This window comes from Eptatretus burgeri, chromosome 4 (genome assembly GCF_056783735.1).
Source record: "Eptatretus burgeri isolate ZD-2024b chromosome 4, Ebu_testis_v1, whole genome shotgun sequence".
Lineage (NCBI taxonomy): Eukaryota > Metazoa > Chordata > Myxini > Myxiniformes > Myxinidae > Eptatretus > Eptatretus burgeri.
Window position 1 is genome coordinate 99,523,171 of NC_140964.1, and position 25,844 is coordinate 99,549,014.

Genomic DNA, 25,844 nt, shown 5'->3' on the forward strand with positions numbered 1-25,844 from the left:
ATATATATATATATATATATATATATATATATATATATATATATATATATATATATATATATATATCCTTAAATAAAACGGCCGTGTATTCCAATGATACAGAAGTGTTGATTTTATCTCCAGGTCATACAGAATTCACAGTTCGAATTAAAATAAATTTTTATAAAGAAGGGCGTATCGTTTGTATGAGAAGAGAACAATGGGGGTATGATATGAATGATTTAGAGTATAATTGGTCGTGTAAAATTGACCGAGAAGACCTGGAACAGTTAAATCAGTCTCGTAAGGAAGAATATTATCCACTTGGTATCGAGAATGAGTTTTGTGGAGCCACGGTTCGTAAACAACAAATAAAATCATTTAATAAGGGTAAATATAATAATGGTTTTGCCCTCGTGTATATATATATATATATATATATATATATATATATATATATATATATATATATATCATGAAAACAGAAAAAACAGGATTATATATAATAAGTAGGGAAATACAAAATGATTTAACTATGGGAAGATGGGGAGGTGTTTCGTGTTATAATATTATTCTAACATATATTTCTAATACATTAATGACAGCAAGAAGACTTCTAGAAAATTATCATTTCTGTGTCCAAGCATACCTTCAAGAAAAGGGTATTCGGTATTTTAATAAATATGTTCTACAACATAAGAATGAGGTATTTTCAATAAAAGATTGGCATTATGCTGATGTTGATAAACCAACAACTTTGGATTTAATTAAAATGTTAAATAATGAAAAAATTATAAAGTTAAGAAAACGCAAGGTTCTTTTAGAAATTCAAATTTTTTTTTATTGGTTTCCTGTTGAAAAGAAAATTATTTTGGATACAGGAATAACAAGAAATCCCGATGAATATATGTATAATATTCTATGGGGTGTAAGCGATTCAGGAATAGTAAGGGACGAGGAAGGAGTTGAAGAGAGAGAAGAGGAGGAGAGGGAGAAGAGAGAGAAGAGGAGGAGAGGGAGAAGAGAGAGAGAAGGAGAGGGAGAAGAGAGAGAAGGAGGAGAGAGAGAGAAGAGAGAGAAGGAGGAAAGAGAGAGAAGAGAGAGAAGGAGGAGAGGGAGGAAAGAGCGAGAAGGAGAGGGAGAAGAGAGAGAAGGAGGAAAGAGAGAGAAGAGAGAGAAGGAGGAGAGGGAGGAGAGGGAGGAAAGAGCGAGAATAAATATTGTTATGGCTGTGGAAATTCACAAACCACCATTCAGGGCCCGTCGGTGAGATAACTCTAAGTACATGTGTAGTTAGCCCCAAACCCGTTGTTTAGAGGGAATTTATGTGATTCATTCGGGCTGCGACGCTTTGAGATAGCCGTTTTTCTGTTCTATGTTTATTTTGAACCAACCACGTCTCAACCGCCATAACCATCAAAGCACCACCGATAAACCCTCCACCACCCTCACCTCTCTCCTTCTACGGCCATTCACGCACCACCTGTGAACACTGAGCGTCGGGCTGTCTTGGGCTCGTTCAGCGGTACGGACCGAGCCACTAGTGCAAATAGCGGCCTTTCCGAGGGAGAATTCGGATCAAGAACGCTACACGCCCACTTCTGATCCGTCCAATCAGCAAGCGCGGAGCGGCTTGGCCCCGCCTCCAGGTGCGTCTGTGTGAAATCCATTTATGCAAATTCTAGGATCAGGGGAGGTTCACGCCCACTTTTCCTCCGTCCAATGGGCGAGCGTGGCTCCGTCCCTGAGGTCATTCTGATCCAGAAATTTGCATATTGTTTTCTCCTGCCGGCCTATAAAATGGCAAGTGCAAGGCGAATCGTGGCAAAGTCAGTTTTTGGTTGGAAGAGCAGAGTGTGGTAGCGGCAGAGTGTGGCAGCGGCAGAGTGTGGCAGCGGCAGAGTGTGGCAGCGGCAGAGTGTGGCAGCGGCAGAGTGTGGCAGTGAAGGCATCGAGTTGGGTTCTGCAGTCGGCTGAGGAGAGTTGTGGGAAGACGCCAAGGAGCTCGGGTCTGAGGCGAGAAGGACGGCGGTCGGCGACGAGGTCGCGGTGGGAGATTGCTCGTCGCGGAAGCCAAGCCAGCCAGCCATTCTCCCTCCCCCATGGCATCAACAATTCCCCCTTTTCCCCCGCGCGGAGATAGTGCAACAAAGGGGGCCCTGTTCCCACCCCACTCCAAGCATCGTGCCAACGAAACCCGCGAAGGAGCACGGAGTCGGGGCACAGCCACGTGGCCACGTCTGCGGCTCGTCCGCCAACGCGCCACGAGGACGCGGGTAGGACACACCCGGTCTCGCGGACCTGGCCGCTCCTTTAGGTCTCGCGCACATATTGGCCTACAGGCCCGTCTGCCCCCTTGTCTATGAAGGTGGCTTCTTTCCTTTGCTTTTGAGTAAATGTGTGTTGGCGCCGTCTGTAAAGTAGAACTGTATAAGTATTGCCGTGTGTGCGCGTATTCGGTAGTAACTCTGCGTCATTGTTTCTCTTGCTGTAACTGCTATCTGTGCATTTTGACTGTTTGGCTGTATATGTGTGCTTTCCGTGTGTCGCGTAATAAATGTGCATTGTGTGAACTGTTTTCCCGTTTTGCTTCGTCTTTTCTTTATTGACCCTCCATCCTGCTTCACGTAAAGGGTTAGTAGTGGGCTTAATACGCCCGATAATTAATCGGAACTGTCGAGGCCGACGATAACACCGCTCGGTTATCCTGATAGCACGGAACGGACCGCTTAAGCGGTTCGTGTCCGGAGTCAGCCTGCGGCGAGGTACGATCGCCCGGTCGACCATCCGCGCAGGTACTTAGGTAGATCGAATTTGGCGAGCAACCCTATCCTGCGCGGGTGGGCAATTGACACGGTCATGGTGGGGTTAAACCCCCACCCATGACTAGCTCTCAGCGTTGTTCCGAGAGGGTCACGACAGAATTGTCCGTTCCGGTGGGCGAGGCGGCCGCCATTCAAGTCGAGCGGCCAATCACACGCCGGTGGGCGCGAATTCGCAACAATATATATGAAAATATGGAAACCAGTGAGATTAAAAAAAGATTGGAGGTATGACAGAAAATAAATATTATTACAGACTTTTTATAAGAGTATTACAGACTTTTTTCATGAAAATAATAACTAGTAATGAAAAAAAACAAATAACATTTAAAGCATGTAATTGTCATGCATTTATTAATATTCATGTATCTCTCAATACCACATATTCCTTTTTCCATGAAATGAACTGGTAATGAATCACCCCCCCCCCCAAAAAAAAAAAAAAAAAACATGGTAAGCATGTAATGCAAGATAACATAAACATAGTAAGGCTTTAGTTATTTTATAATTTGCTTTACGCAGTTCTTCAGCTAAAATGTCGGGTCGGTTGTTCAAAATAGAAATATAAATTCAATTTTTATAAATTATATATTTTTATCATTTTTTTCGGATGTTCCATGGAAAAGACAAGGGTAGGTAGCGGGGGGCGGGGGGGTAAATATAAATCCCGGACCAGGACGATCTAAGAAAACATTGAAGATGGAAAACCATTCAAATGCAGGATGCCATTGTTCACTGTATCACCTGATGTGAAAAACAATAAAGAAGGATTAAAACTTGTTTTTACAATATAGTCTGGCATGTTTTTCTTATTAGAACCTGTTGGATCATCAAACAAATGGAAACAATGCTGAGAAAATTACTATCCAAGTAATAGATGTGTGTGTGCACACCAGTGCATAGTGCTGGATATGATTAAAAAAAGGTGTCTACTCGGAGTCAACACGCTCAAAACGGTCAATCAGAGCCATAACCTGCTTAGTTTTCAGTGGGCATCTGATTGTATCGTCTCCCCATCCCCATGAGCACATCAAAGGCTGATTTCTGGTCCGTTGAAGGCTGAATATCAGCATCTCGCAGGGAAACTTTGACGTACTTGGCACCGAAATCTTTCAATACGAACAGCGTTGTACAACTTTCGATGGAAACAAAATCGGCACGATCGAGAGTTGCGTGCGAATCATCCCTGCTGCTGCACTGAATTGATGCAATAGTTCGGCCAGAATATTCGTCGTCAAGGTGTTGCGTGAATAAATCACCAATACAGTCACTCAAATTTATACCGCTGACATACTTCTTAACAACTCATGGCTCGCAGACTTCCTCTCCTGTCGCGGTCACCGTGTGGCCCTAAATGGAGTTCTTTCATCCCCTCTTCCTGTCCAAGCTGAAGTTCCTCAAGGTAGCGTTCTGGGCCCTGTTCTTTTTCTGGTTTTCATCAATGATCTCTCCGACTCTTTGGAAAATCCTCTATATCTGTTTGCTGATGACTCCACCCTCTGCCCGGCAAGCAGCAGCTTCTTCGCTCACTGCAGATCTGGATAAAATCACAAACTGGTCCAACACGTGGAACATGTCTTTCAATCCGGACAAATCTCACACTCTCACTTTGTCTCTTCAAAAGGACCGTTTAGAAACCCCCCCCCCCATCCACTTTCTCAACAATCCTCTGGAAGAAGACCTTTCTTTCAAGCTTCTGGGTCTCACTATCTGCCATGACTTTTCCTGGCAAAACCACATTTCAAACCTCGCCTCCAAAGCCAGTCGCCGACTGGGAATCCTCCGTCGTGCAAAGTCCTTCCTCGGCCCTCCTGAGCTCCTCACCACTTACAAAGATTTTATCCGCAGCCTGGTGGAGTACTGCTCTTCCCTCTGGGCTGGTGCTCCTGCCTCCCACCTTTCTCGGCTTCACGCTGTAGAAACCAAGGCATTTTGGATCATTGGCATCTACCACAATGAGGCTGAGTCTTTGGGCCTCTCACTCAATCACCGCAGGTTGGTCGGTGGTCTTTCTGTCTTCTACCGTCTCCTCTCCTGCCTCGCCCCCCCCCCCCCCGCTCTCTCTGCGATTTGTCCCCACCACATTTCCACAGGGCACTCAAGGTCCGCCAACAACCCCTTCTGGTAAACCTACTAAATCACGAATCACTGCTCACCTACACTCTTTCATTGCTCTTTTTTCCCACCTTTGGAATAAACTCCCTCACTCTATTCATTGCCATTCTTCCCTCCAGGCCTTCAAAACCAGCTGTTCACCACCACCTCTTATCATCCTCCATCCAAATCCTCGATCTTTTCTACACCCGATAATCCACCCAAGCCCACCTCCTTCAAATTCCCTGAAAGTCCCTGTAATGTCCATATTCTATTCCCCATGTTCCCCATCCCATCCCTCTCCCTTCCACAGATCTCCTAATGTCTCTGTTCCCCACTGTTTTGTCCTTCCCACTCCCTCCCCTCTTGTCTCATGCCCCCCTTGCTGTGTGTTGTGTGTTAGCTCTCACACGAACCTCGACAAGGTATACAAACAAAAAAACAAAAAAAACCATGTCACATGACAAAGTTCTTGGTCTATTCAGGGGCTTGGCAATATCTCGTCCCACGATGAAAATCCGGCGTAAAAACTTGTGCAGGAAAATCATGGACACAAAAGTTCATTGTTCTGTCGTGATGGCTCCATTGCAGATTCTCATTTTCTTTCACTTTAATGAGCACAATGTCTTCCTCTGGACCAACATCATCGCAATATTTGGTTGTTGCTTCAAGCAAAATGTTCTCGATCTGTAAATGAGATATTCTCACAATATTTGTTAGTACAACAAAAAATGTATGTAATCCATTTGATTTGTGTTCACCAGGGGGGTTGACTCAGCCTGCCATCCTTCCGAAGTCGAGGAAAGGAGTACCAGCGTGTACTGGTAGAGGGGCGCTGCATCAGCGACAGTCGTGCTTCCAAGAAATGATAGCTACCCTGGCAGCTAAGCTGCCATACACAAGAAGAAGAAGAATGCATGCTTGTTCTGTAGTTCGCAACTCCCTGGTATGCACTCCTAAGTCCCTGTGCATGCGCAATAATGTATCTATATACGCTATTACTAAAACTCTCATCTTGTATGTTCCCGAAATACAGCCAAAACGGTACACGATAGTGCAAAAATTTTAGGGCCACCTTACCATTCTCCTACAGTGTGTAGCCTCAAGTTTCATTCAAATCGGGCAACGAAAAAAATTATTAAAAAATCAATTCCCGATTCAGACAAGTCCTCTTCGGGAGTATTTGATCAATGAAAACAACCTCAGCGGTATAATTCGCTCGAGCTATCTTCCCCCCCCCCTTTGAAATGATTTTTAATCAACCGGTGTCACAACGGGAACCCAACGGCATGAGCAGTCCATTCGATAAATAAGTACTATGTGCATTACGGCCATAGACGTACTGACACATGACCTGCTCTTCCGGGTAGTGATCACACTTCATGTATTTATGAATGATGACAGAATCCCTTTTAAAACATTCGCTATTTGTTGTTAATTTCGTTACCTAAAAACGACAAGGCCCTCTCACAATGATGTTCTGAAATCGTGAGCAATACCAAAGTATTTTGCAATTCTGTATATTATCGTCATTCATTTCTTGGTTATCCATGAAAAAGAACATCACGTCTACGTTGTTGTTGTTTTTCTTGTTGTTTTTTCTTCACTTCCTCATCTATCAGGATGTATTTATTCCTAATTCATGGCCTTGAAGCGAAGAGATGTTATGTTTGTGTTAACGCTTTCGATCGTATCACGGTAATCGAGTACAGAGCTCAGATAGACGACCAGATTTCCTTATGTGTTTGTTGAAGTTGCTTCGTTCGTGTCCAACTTCACACAATGGAAAGCTACTGACTGTATTTTCCTGTTCAACACGATTTGTTATGTTGACGCAGATTATATAAATTCTCCCATTTCGTACGAAGAGATAGAGCTTTGATTGATAAAATGCTTCTTAAATGTCACCTCTATCATTTAAAAAAATCGTGATTATCATTACACACACCACACAAACACACACTCTTGGTTGTTATAAAGTTTGTTTTTAAGTTCAATTCAAATAACCTTTGAGTGTTAAAAGGAACACCACATGCTTTTCGTTCACTGCCCGACCTCGTGCCCTGTCCCACTTATGGACTGGTTATTGCTCGCGTCTATTCGATCTTGGCTTATATTTTCGAAGGATTGGTGATGTGCTCAACACGTTTCCAAAATAATTCCGACAAAAAAACGGACGTTTTAAAATGTTTGTTGAGACCTTCCCTCTATCACGAGCTGGCGGATCACATGACGCGTGGCATCGAGCAAGCAGTCGTTATGTTAGCCTTATCTCGCGAGTTTGAGATTATACACCAAAACATCTACCTCCATCATCATAACAGTTTGAGTTAGTCTCTTATCAACGAAAAAGTGATTTTAACATCTCTTAACAACAACATCCTCCCAGGCAACATACACAACACAGACCGGTTGCACAACAGGTCGGTGGACGAATCACCCTGTACACATATCAGAAAACAGTATATATTGTTATGCTTCCATCCTCGGCGAGATTGCATTCTGCAATTAGCACACATACCACTTTCCAAGATGTCACTTTCAGAGCACACTGCATATCCTCGCAGTTATGTTCCTCCCCATCATCAGCGATCGGCATTAAGGAGCTATGTTCAGTGTCGGACACCTTTTGATTACCACATTCTTTGCTTGAATTAACACTAGGTCATATGTCATCGCTCTTACTGCTGATAGGTGTTGCGTTTTCGCTTTTAGTAATACAGAAATTACAAAGTGTGGTACTCGCAGTCCTGAAGGTGATGTCATCACAATCTGACTTGCAGTCTGTACAGCATATGAGGCAGCAGCTACTGCCCGCAAACATGGTGAAAACCCTTGTGTCACAGGGTCTAGTTCCTTGCCAAGGCTGGTGTCGTGGGTGGAGCTGTTTTGATCTTGCTAAAGTTTTCTTCTGCCAGTTGTGTCCACTCCATCAGTTCCGGTGCTTTGTCCAGCATCATGTCCAACAGTGGTCTAACCAGTACTGCATAATCAGGTACCATCCATCCATTGAGACCATACTCTATGCAGAGTGTTTGGTGCTGCCAAAGCAGTCTCCTTGGCTATTGGACACAATCTTGGACAGGTCGCCACTCCGAGACAGATTAGGTACCCATTGTCTACAATATCCAGCCACCCCCAAAAAAAACATGACAATCTTCGAGGTTCCACTCAATACATGCCCTGGATATGTTACCTGGGTTTTGCACTGCTGCAACTTGGCCCCTTGGTACTTTATGGCCTTTGAGAGCCAGTGCCCCCAAAAGCGTTAAAGTGTTCCTCCTGCAATCATCCCCAGATGTCGAGCAAATCAGCAAATCATCCACATACTGTACCATGGTCAGGGGCATATCTCCGGAAAATAATGCCTTTGGCAAGCACTGAAATTGCGCCCCTGTCCAAATATCTGACATCTTTTCGATAACTTTACCATAATATCAGCTCAAAAATACAACCAAAGCTCATTAATCTTTTAATTAACAAATTATGGCATGACATGAAAATTACAACTGCACCTTCCTTGCTTTCACTGATGCAAATTGGTCTATGATGTGTTCAAAATCAGTTTTTTATTCAGTTTCTTCTCTTTCTACACTCAGCAGAGCAAGATCACAGAATCTGCCTTGACCCATGGAGGCTCTCAAATACAAAAGTATTCGTTTTAATTTGCTGAATGATCTCTCACAGCTGGCGATGGAAACTGCGATGGTTAGCATTATCTGAATAGCAATGTGAAGATCGGGGAAGACGCTCTCATCTCCATACTGAACAATAAATTTGAGAAGCTCTTCAGGTCTTGATATTTTCATGTTGGCCCGACTTGATAGCAACATTCTGCAATCCAAAATTTCTTCATGTAGCTGCTGTCCATCAACATCAGAACTGCACAATTCACCCAAATTTACAACAAAAAATATTTTTTAGATCGTTACTGTCGGCACCGTAACACAGTCCCTTGATATTGAGAAGGAACCCAAACTTGGCATTATTGTCATGCAAACGAGCAAACCTTTCGTCCATTTTTCTGTAAAGACGGTCGAGTGTTCCCTTCATGACTCTTTCCATTTCCTCCTTGGCTGTTAACCCAGTGTCTCTCAAGTTCTCATTAGCCATTCGTTTCTTTCGTCTCCGACGTCTTGCAACTTCAATATTCCATTCTTGACAGAGACCGATTCCTGCTCAGTGCCACCCCCCCACCCCCCCTTTCAGTGGCGTTCAGTTCATTCTGCCATATTTTCTATATTTTCATCGTGAGGCTCCAACCAACGCTTTACATTGGAAATTGTTCCGAACTCTGCCAAATTCTGCTCAGCCATCTCTCACACGGGCCCGTTGTTATGATAAATGTCGAATGTTGATCAATAGAGCTGACTTGCACAATCACCTCTACAAGCCCGAAGGAACTCGCACAAGTTCAAACAGTGCAATTTGAGATCCCACGGTAAAAGTTCCCTTCAAACAAACTCATTAAAACACACATGATTGACCTCAACCTTGGATCTCTGGTGTGTCGCACTCTGCATTATGCTTGCAATAACTTGCTCACCTTCTCTTAAGAATATCATGAGATATTTAATGTCCATAAACCAATGCTATCAGACAGAGCATCCAATCAACGTCCATCCGAGAGGTGGAACGTACGTTAATGCATTGCCTGTTTGCGAATATAACAGCTTGAGCAATGATGTCCATTTATATATTATGTATGCATATTTCACAAACTACACAACAGTCTTGGCACAACCACCCGGATACTAATCCTACTCATCCGTGCAATCTCTGTGCATGGCTGAGTTGCGTATGTATTATGTCCACAGCCCACAGCCGTTACACACAGAAAATGCTTTTTTTCCATCATGAACGATTCAAATCATTTTACTCATTCACATTAACTCATTCAAACATGTCATGGTAACCATCGTGATCAGATACCTTCACCCATGTTTCACAAAGTTGTGATACACACAGCTGGAACCATTCTCTCCTGATGACCATCAGAAATGCACTGGCAAACCACCTTGTGCAATCCTTGCAGAAGTATAAACTCCAGTGTTGTCACCAGTTGCCATGGCTTTCGCCTGGCATCCTCATCTGCCAGCATTTGCTTGTACATACACATGCTCAAACATCCGGGTATCTGCCTGCAGCTATTCACATAATGAGCGACCTGTACCTGCATGCTCCAACATGCAGTGCCCTCTGCCACATCTGCATAGCTTTCACCATCAATTTTAAATCAACCACAAATTCCTGCCACAATCGGCTGCAAATACTCAGATCATATATAATGATGCAACCAATCCTGCTGATACAACTCACCTATTATTATGCTCAAAGAATTGTCGTTTTACATGTCGATTATAATCAATCGACCGTTACAATCAACAACAAAAAAAATCGAACAATTCTTTTCAGCTTCAATCCTACAACCAGCTCCTCACAAGCAGGCCCCCACCTATTCCCTTATCAGCCAAATCTCACACACAGCCTGACAAACAAGCTCATTCAAAGCAGGGTATTTTCTCCTCACTTTATAGTTCGCTCTAGTGTGCGCGAGCAGCTGTTGCTTACATTTCTTTTGCATTTTAGGTGTAGATTTATTATTTTTCCTTTTCTCGAAACCAAACTAAAACTATATACAGTTGTACCTCTACTTACGAATTTAATTCGTTCTGGGAGTAGTTTCGTAACCTGAAACCTTCGTAAGTAGAGACGCCTTTTGAATGTAAATGCGCTAATCCGTTCCAAGCCCCGCAAAATTCGGACATTTTTTTTTAATAAATCATAAAAATGCATCAGAACATGAAACAAATACATGTTAAAATTAGATTACCGCACAATAAACATAAAACGAGAGGCACATAATGTAAAAAACAAAGAATAAAGGAAGTAATAAAAATATTCATTTACCTTTTAACTGCTATTCTCGTTACTAACTGCGCCGAATTTCCCTCGCCTGTATCCTCCTTCACGAGGTCAGTGAAGATGGCGGTTGCCTTTGCGCAAATTATGGCCTCTGTCACTGTGCACCAGCGATCTCTTTCTCCTTTATCCACACGAGTAACAACCTCTCCATCTCATCGTTCACTGCCGACCTCCTCTTGGAAATGACAGAGAGGCCTTTGGAAGGAGCCGTAGCTTTTAGGGCTTCCTTTTGTTTTATTATCGTGCCGATCGTAGATATATTACGTCCATATTCTTTTGCGAGATCAATCAAACGCATCCCCTTTTCATACCTTTCTATTATCTCTTGCTTTGTTTGTATGGCCAGAAAAACTCTTCTTCTTCTTCTTTTCTCCTTGTCCACTTTTCTTCATTGCTTTCTTGGGGTCCTTTGTGAATAAAAGTTACTGTAATCCACACGCGTACTGTACTGTAACACTGTCCGAGCACTTCGTAGCGGGACCATAGACTGTATACAGTATAACTATATTTACAGAGCGGGACGGGGACACGAAGAGCATGCTGGGATACACGCATACGCAAAGGGTTGCCAGGCAGATTTTAGGCGATAGCCAATGGCAGAGCAGCTACAAGTTTGTTTACGTTCGGGAAACTCTGGGAGCAGCGAAAAGCAGCGCGTACTGTACTGTATTTTTGACTTCGTATCCTGAAACGCCTTCATAACTAGAGGCAATATTTTCCCGTTCAGGCGCTTCGTAACCTGAAACATTCGTATGTAGAGACATTCGTAAGTCGAGGTACCACTGTATTCTCTTTAAATAAGATCTTACGATTCTAATGTAGATACATTTTATCATGATGGGTTTGGGGTGATAAAATAAATAAATTGATGATGATTAAAACTTGATATTAAAATAAAATATATTGATCCTGAAATAAAATGTACTCAAATATGTTATGATTCTTTTAAAGTATGTCCATTTATGTCAACATTCGACAGTATGTCCATTTGGAATTAACATAATTATATTTCTCCTCTGTATGGAAAGATTACCTGTATATTAAAGGTGTAAACAGATTGAACTTTTCCAATAAGTTGAATATAAAGAAGAATTGCCTGTCATGTGAAGCTATCTAAAGAATTTTTTATAAAAGACACAAACAAGTTGGAATCTGGATTTAAGAAAATGTCCAGATATATCCACTGAGCTCTCGTCGCTTCAAGATAATATATCTTCCCAGTTTTGGGAGAAGCAGACTGACTTTTTAACCTACATATGATAGAAACTTGTTTTAATGACCATAAGAGTTGGCATTTGACATCATTCTAGCATTCTGTGCATTTTCTGTATGAGGAAAGGATTAACATGTCTGGATTTGAAATGTGTTACAACCATTCAAGCAAGAGCTGTCTAAGAAGACTGAAGATAAGGTTCACCTGGAAATTGTCAAGACCGGGCGAACTGGCGTCAGTGTCAGAAAATTATAAAAAAAAAAAAACTGTGTCTTACTGGAAACTATATAAAGATGAAGATTCTTCAATTGTGTTGAGAGATCTTGAGTGAATCTGTCTGTCCAGAATCTTCTGTGCACACACATTTAAATGTGTTTGTTTGTTCAATAAATGCTTTAAATTGTACTGACGCTGCGTATCTGTATCGACAATTGGCGAGCCAAGGGATGAGCATTAAAACCTGGAAGAGCCTGGTTCAGAGTGAGCTGGTGGTAGGCATGAGGTCACAGATCAGAGAAGGTGAGAGATAGTGATCTTTGTGGGTGTGTGTGTGTGTGTGTGTGTGTGTGTGTGTGTGTGCGTGTGTGTGTGTGGGTGTGTGTGTGTGTGTGTGTGTGTGTGTGTGTGTGTGTGTGTGCGTGCGTGCTGCCAGCTTGTTGTGTGCCTTGTTCAAGGTCAACATGCTTCGAACGAAATTTGAGTTGGATAGATTTGATGTTTATGGTTCAGTGATTGATGTTGATGTGGAAGAATAAGTGTCGTTTTCAAAAGGTATTGTTGGAGTCCGGAAAAGTCCTGATCGGGTTGAGGGGTCCATTTTTAATGGCTGTGCTGGCACTGTCTGTTCCCGAGTATCCAGTATGCCTGGATAGTTCCCGAGTCTGCATTGGCACTTTTGATGCAGACTCGGATAGGTTGTTATCCAATAGAGATTGGAAGTTGAAATTGGCTACACTGGCACTTTCGGTTTTTACCTGGCTTAACCGTCTACATTGGCACTTTCAATGCAGACTTGAATCGAACATTGTTCAACAGAGGTTGGAAGTTGAGAGATAGTCGAGGTGAGGACAAGGTGTTTCACAGATAGTTGAGAATAGGGCATTGTCCAACAGAGGTTGGAAATTGAGAAAGTGTTTTTTGGTTGGAATTGTGCTTCCAGCTTGGGATTGAGGTTCAAACTGAGGAAAATTTGTGTATTGTTTATCTAAGAACTCTTGTATTAGTTGTATCCTGTCTGTATCTGTATCTGTGTCTGTACAAGTTGTATTGTATTGCAAATGAGAAGTGAGACAGGGAAATGCCTTGAGGGTCGTGGAATTGAAATGAATTTAAAATGCGACAATAAAATATAAAATAAATAAATAAAATATGGTTCAAAGATATAAATTGTTGAAGCTGGAGATATTATTTGACTTTGTTTGTTCTTGAGTGCATGCAAGACTAACATAGGATGATCATTTTACAGCTGTCAAAAGTTTTTTTTTTAAATCAATAATATATAATGCAAGAATGCTAAGGCTGGTTAACAGAGTAAAAGGCATTCCTGGGTTATGAAATGAACTAAAATGGAACATATATTTCCATTTAATTTTAATCTCAGTAACAGCTTGAAGGCAGAATTGACCTTCGATTCAGGATTCGAACCATTTACAAGAGGTCGTGAGTGAGTTTAAAGTCTATTCTTAAGACTTCAATTTTTCAGCATAAAGAACAAGAGGATTTTTCTTTAAACTGAAGAGAAATGTCATGTAAATGATGTCGTTTTATAAACGAACAGGGTGATTTAATAGCCACGAGTCAAACGTTATGTGGTCACCATGGTAACACTGAGATTGATGATGCTGTGACATTGGCTTAAAAGTCCAATTAAATTAAATTAAATTTTAATATCTACATAATGCATACGCGATTGGGAGTTTACAAAGATTGGGATGTTTTATTTGAGTGTCAGGTTGGTTTACAATGGACAATTGTGGCCAGAATTTTTCATTAAATAAATAAGGGTTAAGAAATAAATGTGAAGGATTGTGGAATTATTGATGCAGTCATGATTTTAGGAAGGTAAATGGAGCCAACATGGTATGTACGGTATTATGAGATGGTACGCCAGGCCTTCTGTGCAAAAGGTATGAAATATGCCCCTTAAACGATATAAAATCTCTATTATAATACCAAGCTTGCACACTAAAATCTCAGCTCGCCGTCACACGATCCCTATGAAATTGCTGTGGCACTTAGCTGACATGCCGACAATGTTTGGGAAGTCTTGGCATTCCATAGTACCACTTGCATTTTGCACAATGCGTATTTTTGTCATTTCCCCGTGTACGGTCTGTCGTCTGCTACCAGCTATGTTGTACTGCTATCCCGTGCGTGTGCAGGGGTATCGCTAATATATATATATATATATATATATATATATATATATATATATATATATATATATATATATATATATATATATATATATATACACACACACACATATATAATAGAAGGTTCAGCAAATATGATGTCATATATAGTATACTGTACTGCATTGTGGTGCACTGTGTCATGTTGATGCCCAATAATGAACTTGTTATGCAAATGTCATTCGATGACCAAAAATCGTAAATTAAATAAATCTGGAACGATTTTATCAAGATTTAGAAGAAGATTCACCTTGTTTGCACACATGAAGGAAATTTGTCTACCGACCTGTTGTGTATGTTGTCTGGGATGATGTTTGTGATTAAGAGATGTTAAAATTACTTTTGGTAGATAAAGCTAACTCAAACTGTTATGATGATGGAGGTGGACGTTTTGGTAGATAATCTCAAACTCACGAGATAAGGGTAACATAACGACTGCCTGCTCGATGCCACGCATCATGTGATCCGCCAGCTCGCGATCGAGGGAAGGTCTCAACAAATATTTCTGAACGTCTATTTTTTGTCGGAATTATTTTGGAAACATGGAGAGCACATCACCAAACCTTCGAAAATATAAGCCAAGATCGAATAGACGCAAGCAATAACCAGTCCACGAAGGGGACAGGGTACGAGGTCGGGCAGTGAACGAAAAGCATGTGGTGTTCCTTTTAACACCCAATGGTTATTTAAATTGAACTTAAAAACAAACTTTATAACAACCGTGTGTGTGTGTGTGTGTGTGTGTGTGTGTGGTGTGTAATGATAATCACGATTTTTTTAAGGAGATATGTGCCATTTAAGAAGCATTTTATCAAAGCTCTATCTCTTCGTACGAAATGGGAGAATTTATATAATCTGCGTCAACATAACAAATCGTGTTGAACATAAAATACAGTCAGTAGCTTTCCATTGTGTGAAGTTGGACACGAACGAAGCAACTTCAACAAACGCATAAGGAAATCTGGTCGTCTATCTGAGCTCTGTACTCGATTACCGTGATACGATCGAAAGCGTTAACACAAACATAACATCTCTTCGCTTCAAAGCCATGAATTAGGAATAAATACATCCTGATAGATGAGGAAGTGGTAATGAATGAATGAATGAATAAATAAACAAACAAACAAACATAGACGTAATGAAGTCACGCGTTGAAGGAAAGATGTTTTTTCATGGATAACCAGAAAGTGAATGATTTTATACAGAGTTGCCAAATACTTTGGTATTGCTCACGATTTCAGAACTTCATTGTGAGAGGGCTTTGTCGTTTTTAGGTAACGAAATTAACAACAAATAGTGAGTTTTAAAAGTGAATCTGTCATCATTCATAAATACATGAAGTGTGATCACTACCCGGAAGAGTAGGTCGTGTGTCAGAACCTCTATGGCTGTAATGCACATGGTACTTATTTATCGAATGCATTACTCATGCCGTTGGGTTCCAGTTGTGACAGCAGTTGATTAAAAAAAAAAAAGATAGCTCTAGCGAATTATACCGCTGAGGTTGTTTGCATTGATCAAATACTCCCGAAGAGGACTTGACTGAATCGGGAATTGATTTTTTAATAATATTTTTCTTTGCCCGATTTGAACGAAGCTTGATACTGTTCACCGCAGGAGAACGGTGAGTAATGTGGCCCTAAAAATTTGCGCTATCGTGTACCGTTTTGGCTGTATTTCGGGAACATACAAGATGAGAGTTTTAGCAATGCAGTACAGTATATAGATACATTATTGCGCATGCACACGGACTTAGGAGTGCATACCAGGGAGTTGCTAACGACAGAACAAACATGCATTCTTCTTTTTCTTTCGTATGGCAGCTTAGCTGCCAGGGTAGCTGTCATTTATTGGAAGCGTGACTGTGTCACTGATGCAGTGCCTCTCTATCAGTACACACTGGTACTAATTTCGTCAACTTCGGAAGGATGGCAGGCTGAGTCAACCCCCCTGGTGAACACGAATCAAATGGATTACATACATTTTGTGTTGTACTAACAAATATTGTGAGAGTATCTCATTTATAGATTGAGAACATTTTGCTTGAAGCAACAATCAAAGACTGCTATGATCTCGGTCCAGAGGAAGACATTGTGCTCATTAAAGTGAAAGAAAATGTGAATCTGCAATGGAGACATCACGAGAGAACAATAAACGTTTGCGTCCATGATTTGCAAAGTTTTGTTAAATAATATGATTGTTGTACGGTTAGAATGAGATGTACAGTAAGATTTGACCATGTTTTAGACAACGTCTATCCGAGACTGACCAAGAAGAGTTAGGAGATTTGCCAATAGCTGAGAGTATCTATCAAGCTGGTTTTTACAGAGGAAGGGCTTTTACAGAATATCCAGGTTGGAATGGAGGAAGTAATGGAACAGCTCGGTAAGAGAAGATAGGCTCCGGGTTCAGATAATATGAAACCAAGAGTATTGATAGAGATGTTTAAGATAATAAAAGGTATAGATAAAATAATGCAGATTAATTATTCAACAGACAAGACAGTGACAGAACCAGGGGCCATAGCCTGAGAGTGAAGAAGAGGATAATTAAGACGGTAGCAAGGCAGGGGACTTTTACTCAGAGAGTAGTTAATGCATGGAATGGTCTCCCTGGAAAGGTAGTGGCAGCAGAAAAAGTAGAAAAGTTTAAATTAGAATTAGATAGGTACCTGAAAGTTATGGAGATCGAGGGGTATAGGGATGTTGATGGTGACGGTCCTGTCAAGGGGAGTTTTGTGATTGATGTGTGTTTAAACCAAGCCCATGCTCCCTCTCCTGGGGGGAAGAGGGAAAAATACTTATCTCATTAATGAAAAAACTTTTTTTTTGTATTTTCTTCCTTGGATCTTGTGTTGATAAGCTCGTATGGTGTTTGTGCAGGTATGGTGGGTTGAATGGCTTCCACCTGTGCTAGATTTCCTTGTAAATCCTTGAAAGGTGCTAATTTAGGTAAATTAGATCATGGGAGATATGATGCAGAGATAAGAGATATGATGTAGAGGTCGGAGGTTGGTCAAACCAAATTAAAATGATTTACTGATCGATATCAAACTGACCAAGAAATGTAATAAAAAAAATTTTTTTAAATCAGGAGTATAGATTGTATGCTAATCTGAGTTAATGTTGAGGGTCAGAGTTCAGTTCAACTGTGACACCAAAAGTAAAAGCAATTGATAGAACTAAAAGGTAAACAACGTTTTGTTGTGAGGATTCTGGAATTGTTCGTATTGTCAGTTGGAGGGCAAGATTCTAAAAATAAAATAAAATAAATAAATCCAGTATACAAGTCCTTCAGAAGGGTTTTGTGAAATATATTAAATCTACCTGGACTATGCATCAGGAAGTGAATGTCAGTATGGCTGACAAGATTGTAAGAGGAAGGTGTGAAGAACTTGTAGTAGTTTTACTGTCTGTATTAAAATGATTATTGGAAAATGTATGGCTAATTTGCTTGTGATTTGCATGAAGAAGATTATTACCAAGACAATGATCACACAAGTTTCATGCTTTTCTCATTGAGAGATCAAAACGATGATTTTGATGATGTTTACTGGAAAATATGTCATGTGAAATCAGGGTAGAAAACTACTGTAATGATATCAAGACCTGATAATGACGATCAGCAATATCTGTTGATTTTAAGTAATTAATGAAGTATAGATGAAAGGAAAATAAGATGATGATGATGCAATGCCTATCTGAGACTGAACTCATGAGATTGTTTATGACTAGAAAGATTGAGAACTTGGTCAACATACTGTAGGATTTTGGGATTAATTCGGAGTGCCATCGGCAAGGGTAAAATTATCTGACAAATGACAGATTATGTTTGTATATTTTATTGAGAGGAAATGATGTAAAAGAAAATTTTTAGTGCTTGACTGAAGAAATATTTGAATTGATGTTCTGTCCACCAGTTGTGTATTGTAACGATAACATGCACAGAAATTTCATGTCAGCATTTTAGTAATTTAAGAAGTATAACAAATTATTTTTTACTAAAAGTACATGTGGACCTCTGGTAATTTAGAAATATTACTTTAATTTATTTTTAATTAATATAAATTTTTGGTAATTTAGACCAGAAATACTGGTCAATATGTCAAAATTAAGGCAGAGAATAAATAATTATATGATTACAAAAGATTAAAGTTGGGCTTTGGCTTAAGGAAATACATGGGCAACATTATTACATTGGATTTTTGTTGGAATAATCATGCTTGTGATTATTATTGTACTACAACTGTCTTCTCTTCATTATTTAGTCGTTGTTTTAAGAGAAGAGCCATGGCCATGACAATGGTTGTTCAAGCATCATTTCCATATGAGAATTTCAACACAGAGAGAGAATTTAACGATCTGTGAAACATTGAAGTTTGAAAATACATGGTAAATTTGGAATGAGCATGTTATATTGTTGAAGATTCGGCGGCACTTAACAGCACCGCCGTCTCAGGGGTTATATTGCTGGCTAGTTCGGCACAGGTCTCAGGTCACGCGCCTCAGATCATGATACCAAAGTACCCCTGGGTCTTGCCAGTTGGGGATATACACCCCGGCTATAGACTGGGTTTGATCGGAGACCGAGCGAAGTCTGCCACAGTCTGTAGCCAGTTTGGTTCTAAATACAAATTGAGCGATTGTTCCTCAGCACGACATGAACAAATTCAAGGCGGCAAATTTCGTATGAATCAGCCAGATTTTTTGGGGACACAACTGGGAAAACTACACAAGCAAAGCATTCACGACAATGTTATAATTCAATTATAACACGCTCTTATCTAGGGAGATACGGATATGGGTTTCGAAGGGGGCCCTAGCAAAAATTAACCTTAGGCCTGGACAACATGCATACAAGACACGGAGTACTTGGTGGTGCCTCATGGACGAGAGGAAAAGTGTCGAAGGCACGGATGCGGCTCATGACAAGCCGATGTCGTCAGATTCGAGCGCCCAGCTTGAACATGCAGCGTGGCAAAATGGTGGCGACGTACTCCTATCGGCACCGCTCGCGCATGCAGCCTCGGTGCATCCAGCCCCTGTGAGGTCGACGGCACAGGAGAGAAAGATCTATGGTGTGTTCCAGCTGGTTTCTCACAAGGTCCAGTACGTGAATCCAGGCCTGGCCTGTACACCAGACCAGGCCAAATCTGGGTGTTGGGCTCCGCAGGCGGATCCATGGGATGAAAAGACATGGTCGAGCTGTCCAGGGAGTAAGGACAGTCAGAAGCCCCGTGATGACTCAGGATGAACCTGGGGATGACCTGCATGCTGGATCCATCGCCAAGGAGGAACAGCTCGTCAAGTCACTCCTCATGAAGAAGATCACAGACAGCACAAAGCAGTTCCTCTTGCCTTTTGGGGCGGGCTTTTCGGACCACCCCTGGGGATCCGTGATTGGTCCATCGTTCGAGTTTGCAGCAGCTCTCCGCCAATGGGTTGCTGACACATCCTGTTGACTGACTCTGTCAGGGCGCTGGGTGGGGGCTCGTTAAGAGGGGGGAAGGAAAAAGAAGGCGCCTCTTGGTACACCACCACTGTATGAACACTGGGCAGCCTGCTACACCTCCCGACACACATGCAACATCCGATTACCAAACAACCTGGCTAAACATGCATTTAAGGAGGGATCTGGGCTAATCCTATATTTAATAACCCACTAAGGGCCAATTTCCGCAACAATATGACCATGGGCGGATGTTATCTCTGAGACAATCATCGATCCTGCTGTCCTTTGTCAATGGGATATCATTATGTATAATTTAAAAAATAAAAATAAAAAAAAAACAACAACAACAACAACAACAACAACAACACGTCCTGGCCTTTTATGGCTGGAATCAAGAAATTGAATTTCTGAATGATTAATTCCTTGTGATCATGACATTAGAATATGCAGAGTGGACAATGCTGGTGGAGTGCAACAAAGCAGTTTGTGCTCGAGACTTCCTACTCTCTACGCTCTTCTTCACCCTGGCCACTTCATGCCAAAATGCCTCCGGCTACACCACATGTGGTGTGAAGGGCTTTAGCAACAGTACCCTCTTCTCCACATATTCTCCCTGCCCACTCTCATCCACCTTTGCTCTATCCTACACCAAGTTTGATAAAACGTGGTTACCTGTTCAACATGATGGAGCATGAAATGGTGCTGGGAAAGGAGGCTCAGGAGAGATACTACTCTGCAAGCTGGCATTGGACTTCTGAAAGAAATTGCTTGTGGTTGCTGTTTCTTCTTGGTTGGAGAAATGCCATAAGTTTCTTAAAACGCCCAGTTGGGGGGGGGGGGGACCAAACAAACTGATCCTGATCAAGAAATGTGATATTATGGTGAGACAACACCGTCCTTCCTGGGGGTACTACCTATGCCCAGGTATCAAAGCCATATATGGAAGAAGATCAAGACTGATACCCAGGGCAGCATGAGGTGTGCAACATTTGTCTGGCCAGACTGGACCAGCACCTCAATCCTTGCATCGCTGTTTACCTCCAAAGGAAAATAGATGAGCGAATAATGGAACTTTATTGGCTGGGAGAGTTGGGAAAGATGATTTGTACACAGATTGCTAATGTTTTTTGGAATATGAGATGTTCATTCAAAGATTGCCCATGTAGCCTATTTTAAAAATTCATAAATGTTGAGTGTTGTTTAAAAAAAAAAATAAAAAAACAGTGGAATGTAGATACATTTTATCATGATGGGTTTGGGGGTGATTAAATAAATAAATTGATGATGATTAAAACTTGATGTTAAAATAAAATATATTAATCCTGAAATAAAATGTACTCAAATATGATATGATTATTTTAAAATATGTATCAATTTGGAATTAACATAATTATATTTCTCCTCTGTAAAGAAAGATCACCTATATATTAAAAAGGAAACGGATTGAACTTTGCCAATAAGTTGAATATAAAGAAGAATTGCCTGTCATGTGAAGCTATCTAAAGAGTTTTTATAAAAGACACAAACAAGTTTAAATGTGGTTTTAGAAAATGTCCAGATGTATCCACTAAGTTCTCGTCGCTTCAAGATAATATATCTTCCCAGTTTTTGGAGAAGCAAACTGAATTTTTAACCTACATGGGATGGAAACTTGTTTTAATGGCCATTAGGGTTGGCGTTTGATGTCATTCGCGCATTCTGTGTGATTAATATGTCTGGATTTGAATGTGTTCCAACCATTTAAGCAGGAGCTGTCAAAGAAGACTGAAGATAAGGTTCACCTGGAAATTGTCAAGACCAGGCGAACTGGCGTCAGTGTCAGAAAATTATAAAAACTGTGTCTTACTGGAAACTATATGAAGACGAAGATTCTCCAATTGTGTTGAGAGATCTGGAGTGAATCTGTCTGTCCAGAATCTTCTGTGCGCATTCATTTAAATCTGTTTGTTTGTTCAATAAATGTTTTAAATTGTAGTGACGTTGCGTATATGTATCGACACCAACAATCTCTCCACTGAATCCTGCACGATGACCTCACCCGTTCATGCTAGATCTGAAGATCAATCCACCTTGCAACATACTGTGACGTCCACGGGACTTGAACAGTCCCACCAACGTAGAATGAGCCGAAACGATGGAGGCGGTTTATTTATTTATAACCCAAACATGGCGGTTCTAATCGCTCTACCGCAAACGGGACGAGGAAGGTAGCACGAGTCACTTTTCACTGAGTTGATGATGTTTATTTGTTTTTATTATTACCATAAATAACAAGACTCGGCAAGAAGAGGGATCCGGGGCGATTCGACGGGATAGTGTGGGATGGGGAAAAACACAGACAATTCCAATGAATATACAGATCTCAATCCCTCTAAGGCGCCAAGCACACACACACACACAAACACACACACACACACACACACACACACACACACACACACACACACACACACACACACACACACACACACACAAACACACACACACACACACACACACACACACACACACACACACACACAGTAGCTATTTCTGGTGGTCAGGCTGGACCGTGGTGTGGACGCAACTGTCCCTGGATCGGCGTCGGATGAGCTGGCCTTGCTCTCGTCAGGGGGGCAGGAGAAACCGTGGTGCTGTCGACCTCCTGGTCTTGGCCCAAGTCCGCTCACAGCCGCCAGGGAACCAGTTCTGGCGCCAGGTTGCGAGCAGGAGAGGGAGGCAGGTCCGCCCGCCGTTCGACCCCGTACTCCGAGTCGGCAGAACCCCAGAGCCAACCAAGGTGAGGCACGAGGCTCAGCAAGGCTCCAAGACACGATCAAGAACACGATCGAATCAGCACAACAACAAGGACGCTCTCCGCGCAGCAGCCTCTACACCAAAAAAACACGATCTTTTTGTCCAGATCTTCTTCCTCTTCCTTTTCGACCCCGAACAGAACCTTTTTATCCTCCTGTCCTCGTCACTTCCAATCGAGCCGTTTATTGGCCCACCGCCGTCGCCTTCTGCCAATCGTGATCACGGGGCGGAGCCATCCGCTGCACTGTCCTGTGACGTCACGGCCAGTCTCCAGAGAATACCAAAAGGGGTTTACGCAGACACACTTACCCTATCCCGTGTCCCTATCTAATTACGTGACAATTATCATTTCCCCCCTTGAAGAAATGAACATTTACTAGACAACTTATCACCACTGAATTGCTACTTATTACATCGAGATCCTGGTAAACTCGAACAGCATGGCATACCTAATTAAACATCCTAATTACCCTTTGAATGCATACCCCCCCTCAAACGTAACAATACTTTGCATATACACGCAAAGACCGTGCGTGCTTCGCTCCACACTCGAGCTTCGTGTATATTTAATTTTAATTATCTCACGCTTGTATACAACTGTGTATGTGTTCAACACACACGTACTCACATACATTGTATGCAGACACTTTTCAGAACATTGACTGAATATAAACACCTCACAATAAATCACATTTGTTCCATAAGCGATGAATTAAATAATTCTGATGTTAATTCGTGACCTGGCTCAGCATCCTTTGTTCATTCATTGGACATGCTCTCTCAGCTTTCATCTGAACTGGTTTATTATCCGCAAGCATTTTTCACATCTCCTCACATTAAATCACATTCGCTTTTGTACCTCCTCTCTCGTTCTCGCTCTCACGACTGGCGCTGTTGGGAGGAGAGTTATCGCCGGTAATATTTTATGTACTTCTTTAAGGGTAGCTTGTGCATCTTTTAAACTCCCATTAATGCTCACACTCCTCCTGCTCCTCTCAAGGCTCTCTTCGGCCCATCTGCCACAGATTTTCCAATCGACTGGTTTTTAAAGTCGTTTTTTCTCTCTCGATTTTTCTCTTCTTAGATTTTCAATTCTATCTCGATGAAATCTTTGCTTTTCTGTTCTGTCTGTCCACAACTTCACATCTTTTGAAGTTCTCGACCCAAATGTCTCATTCACATACTCAGCATTTGACCCGCTTGGAATGGCCGCATCGCCATTCCTTGCTTTATGATGCTGATTTCCATAACTGTACTTCTAAATCGCTCCGAGCACTCATCAGCGCTCCTTTCTTTACAGCGATTAAACCCTTTGGCCCCTTGCTTTCGTAACCTTTGGCAATAAAGTGGCCCCTTTACTAGCCCTTCTGGCCCTCCTCGCCTCACCGCCTTTCTTGACTCAGCGATAATCTTTGCACATCTTCTCCTTCCTAATTCGGCGATTCTCTAAACAATGCTTATGCCCCCCACCTCGTGACATAAAAGGCACTCTTATGAATCCAATACGCCGTCTGCACAAAATATATCAAGATATTATCCTGTCTCCAATACATAGTGTCTTTACGCTGTTTTACACAACTTCACAAACTCGTCTACGTAACGCCTCCGCCCTCCAAATTGTGACTAGGCACTTTTATCAAAGCATACCAAGATGTTATACTTTCTTCAATACGTAGTGTCTTTACACTGTTTTAATGCAATTTGACAAACTTGTCTACGCAATGTCTCTGGTTCTCCACATTGTAACACTTAGACACTTTTATCAAAACATATCAAGATGTTATCCTAATTAGCTGACGCCGGTTGCTTACCCCGATGAAAACCCCCCAAAGTATTTTATTTTACTCAACAAACAGCTCTGTATACATAATATATTCTTAGCTTTTAAAATTTTTAGTTCAGGACTGCGTAACCTTCCGTGGAGAGCTCATCTGCCTGGGAGAAACACGTGTTCCGGCAGAGATCTCTCACTTTTGGCTTCATCAGTGTTCACTCATCACCAGGCAGAAACTCCTCTCCTCGGATGTAGTCTGTAGGTCCCATCCGATCCTCGTCGCCAATTCTGTGCAAGCAATTTTAGTCACAGGAAACTATAATTCAAATACAAGCTGTTTATTCAGTAAAATACAAGACACTTCTGTGCACAGAAGGAAGACCTCAACTTGCTACATGGTTGCAAGCTGAAGACTTAAGATTACATAGCATATTGAGTGTTTATATGCAGTTTTACCAAGATATCAGATGGACCTTTGTGAACTCCAAATTTGCTACATAAAGGGGTTTTGGTTTGTTTACAGCTTCGGGAAGGGGTATGGGGAGGGGGAGAAGATAGGAGAGGGTCATGTTTTGCCCTGCTGACTAAGATGATCACCAAACAATGGTCAGAAAACAGATAAGGTTTTGCAAGGTTGTTTATGACTAAAGCAAAGAAATGTGTATATTCTGCTTCTTACTTAGCCTTTTCAGCATGTATGTTTCTTAAATTATTTGTCAAAGTACTAAACTAAGTAAATCTTGTATTTTTACATTATTATAAATTCAACTAATAATTCAGTTTCCACACACTCCAATTACTTCTTGCACCCACAGCCCTCCCAATACTGACCACAACCAGAAAACCATCACCCCATTTGAACATCCCCCCCACCCCCAAAACCATAGCACCTCCATGTGCATAAACTACCACCCCACCTTCACTCATCACACCCAGTCTGTTGCCAACCTCCTCTACATTTCCAACGCCAGCAGCAAGCTCAATTCTCCCATAATCACCAGCACTCCTCCCCATGCCACCCACACCCTCACCAACACGTGCACCTATCATAAACCCACCCGACAAACATAATAAATGCTCTTCGACCGATTCCCCACCCTCTGACAAATCTAGTGAAGATGTGAAACCTTTCCTCATTTTGTCCACCAAAGCTCTTAAACGCGAACTTAAACTTATTTGTGTGCATGCGTGGTTGGGACGAAATTCCCTACAAATTGCAAAATTCAAAGCCAAAGTACTGCTAATCAAAATAAAGACCAATTACTGCACCATAGTCCCAATAAGAAAGCCAGACAACAATAAACACACACACACACACACACACACACACACAAACACACATATATTAACACACACACACAAGTAATTACTTCCAA

General features: G+C 41.5%; 1 protein-coding gene across 1 annotated transcript in view; it reads right to left on the reverse strand.

Moving 5' to 3' along the window:
• Positions 1-25,420, reverse strand: part of LOC147028740 (pigment epithelium-derived factor-like) — a 95,164-nt gene extending 69,744 nt beyond the window's left edge. Inside the window, exons 1-2 of the mRNA XM_085879415.1 lie at positions 25,386-25,420; positions 17,119-17,224 (exon numbers count right to left, since the gene is read on the reverse strand). The gene's annotated coding sequence lies outside the window, so the exon portion shown is untranslated. The remainder of the gene's footprint in view (positions 1-17,118; positions 17,225-25,385) is intronic.
• Between the last annotated feature and the right edge of the window lie 424 nt (positions 25,421-25,844).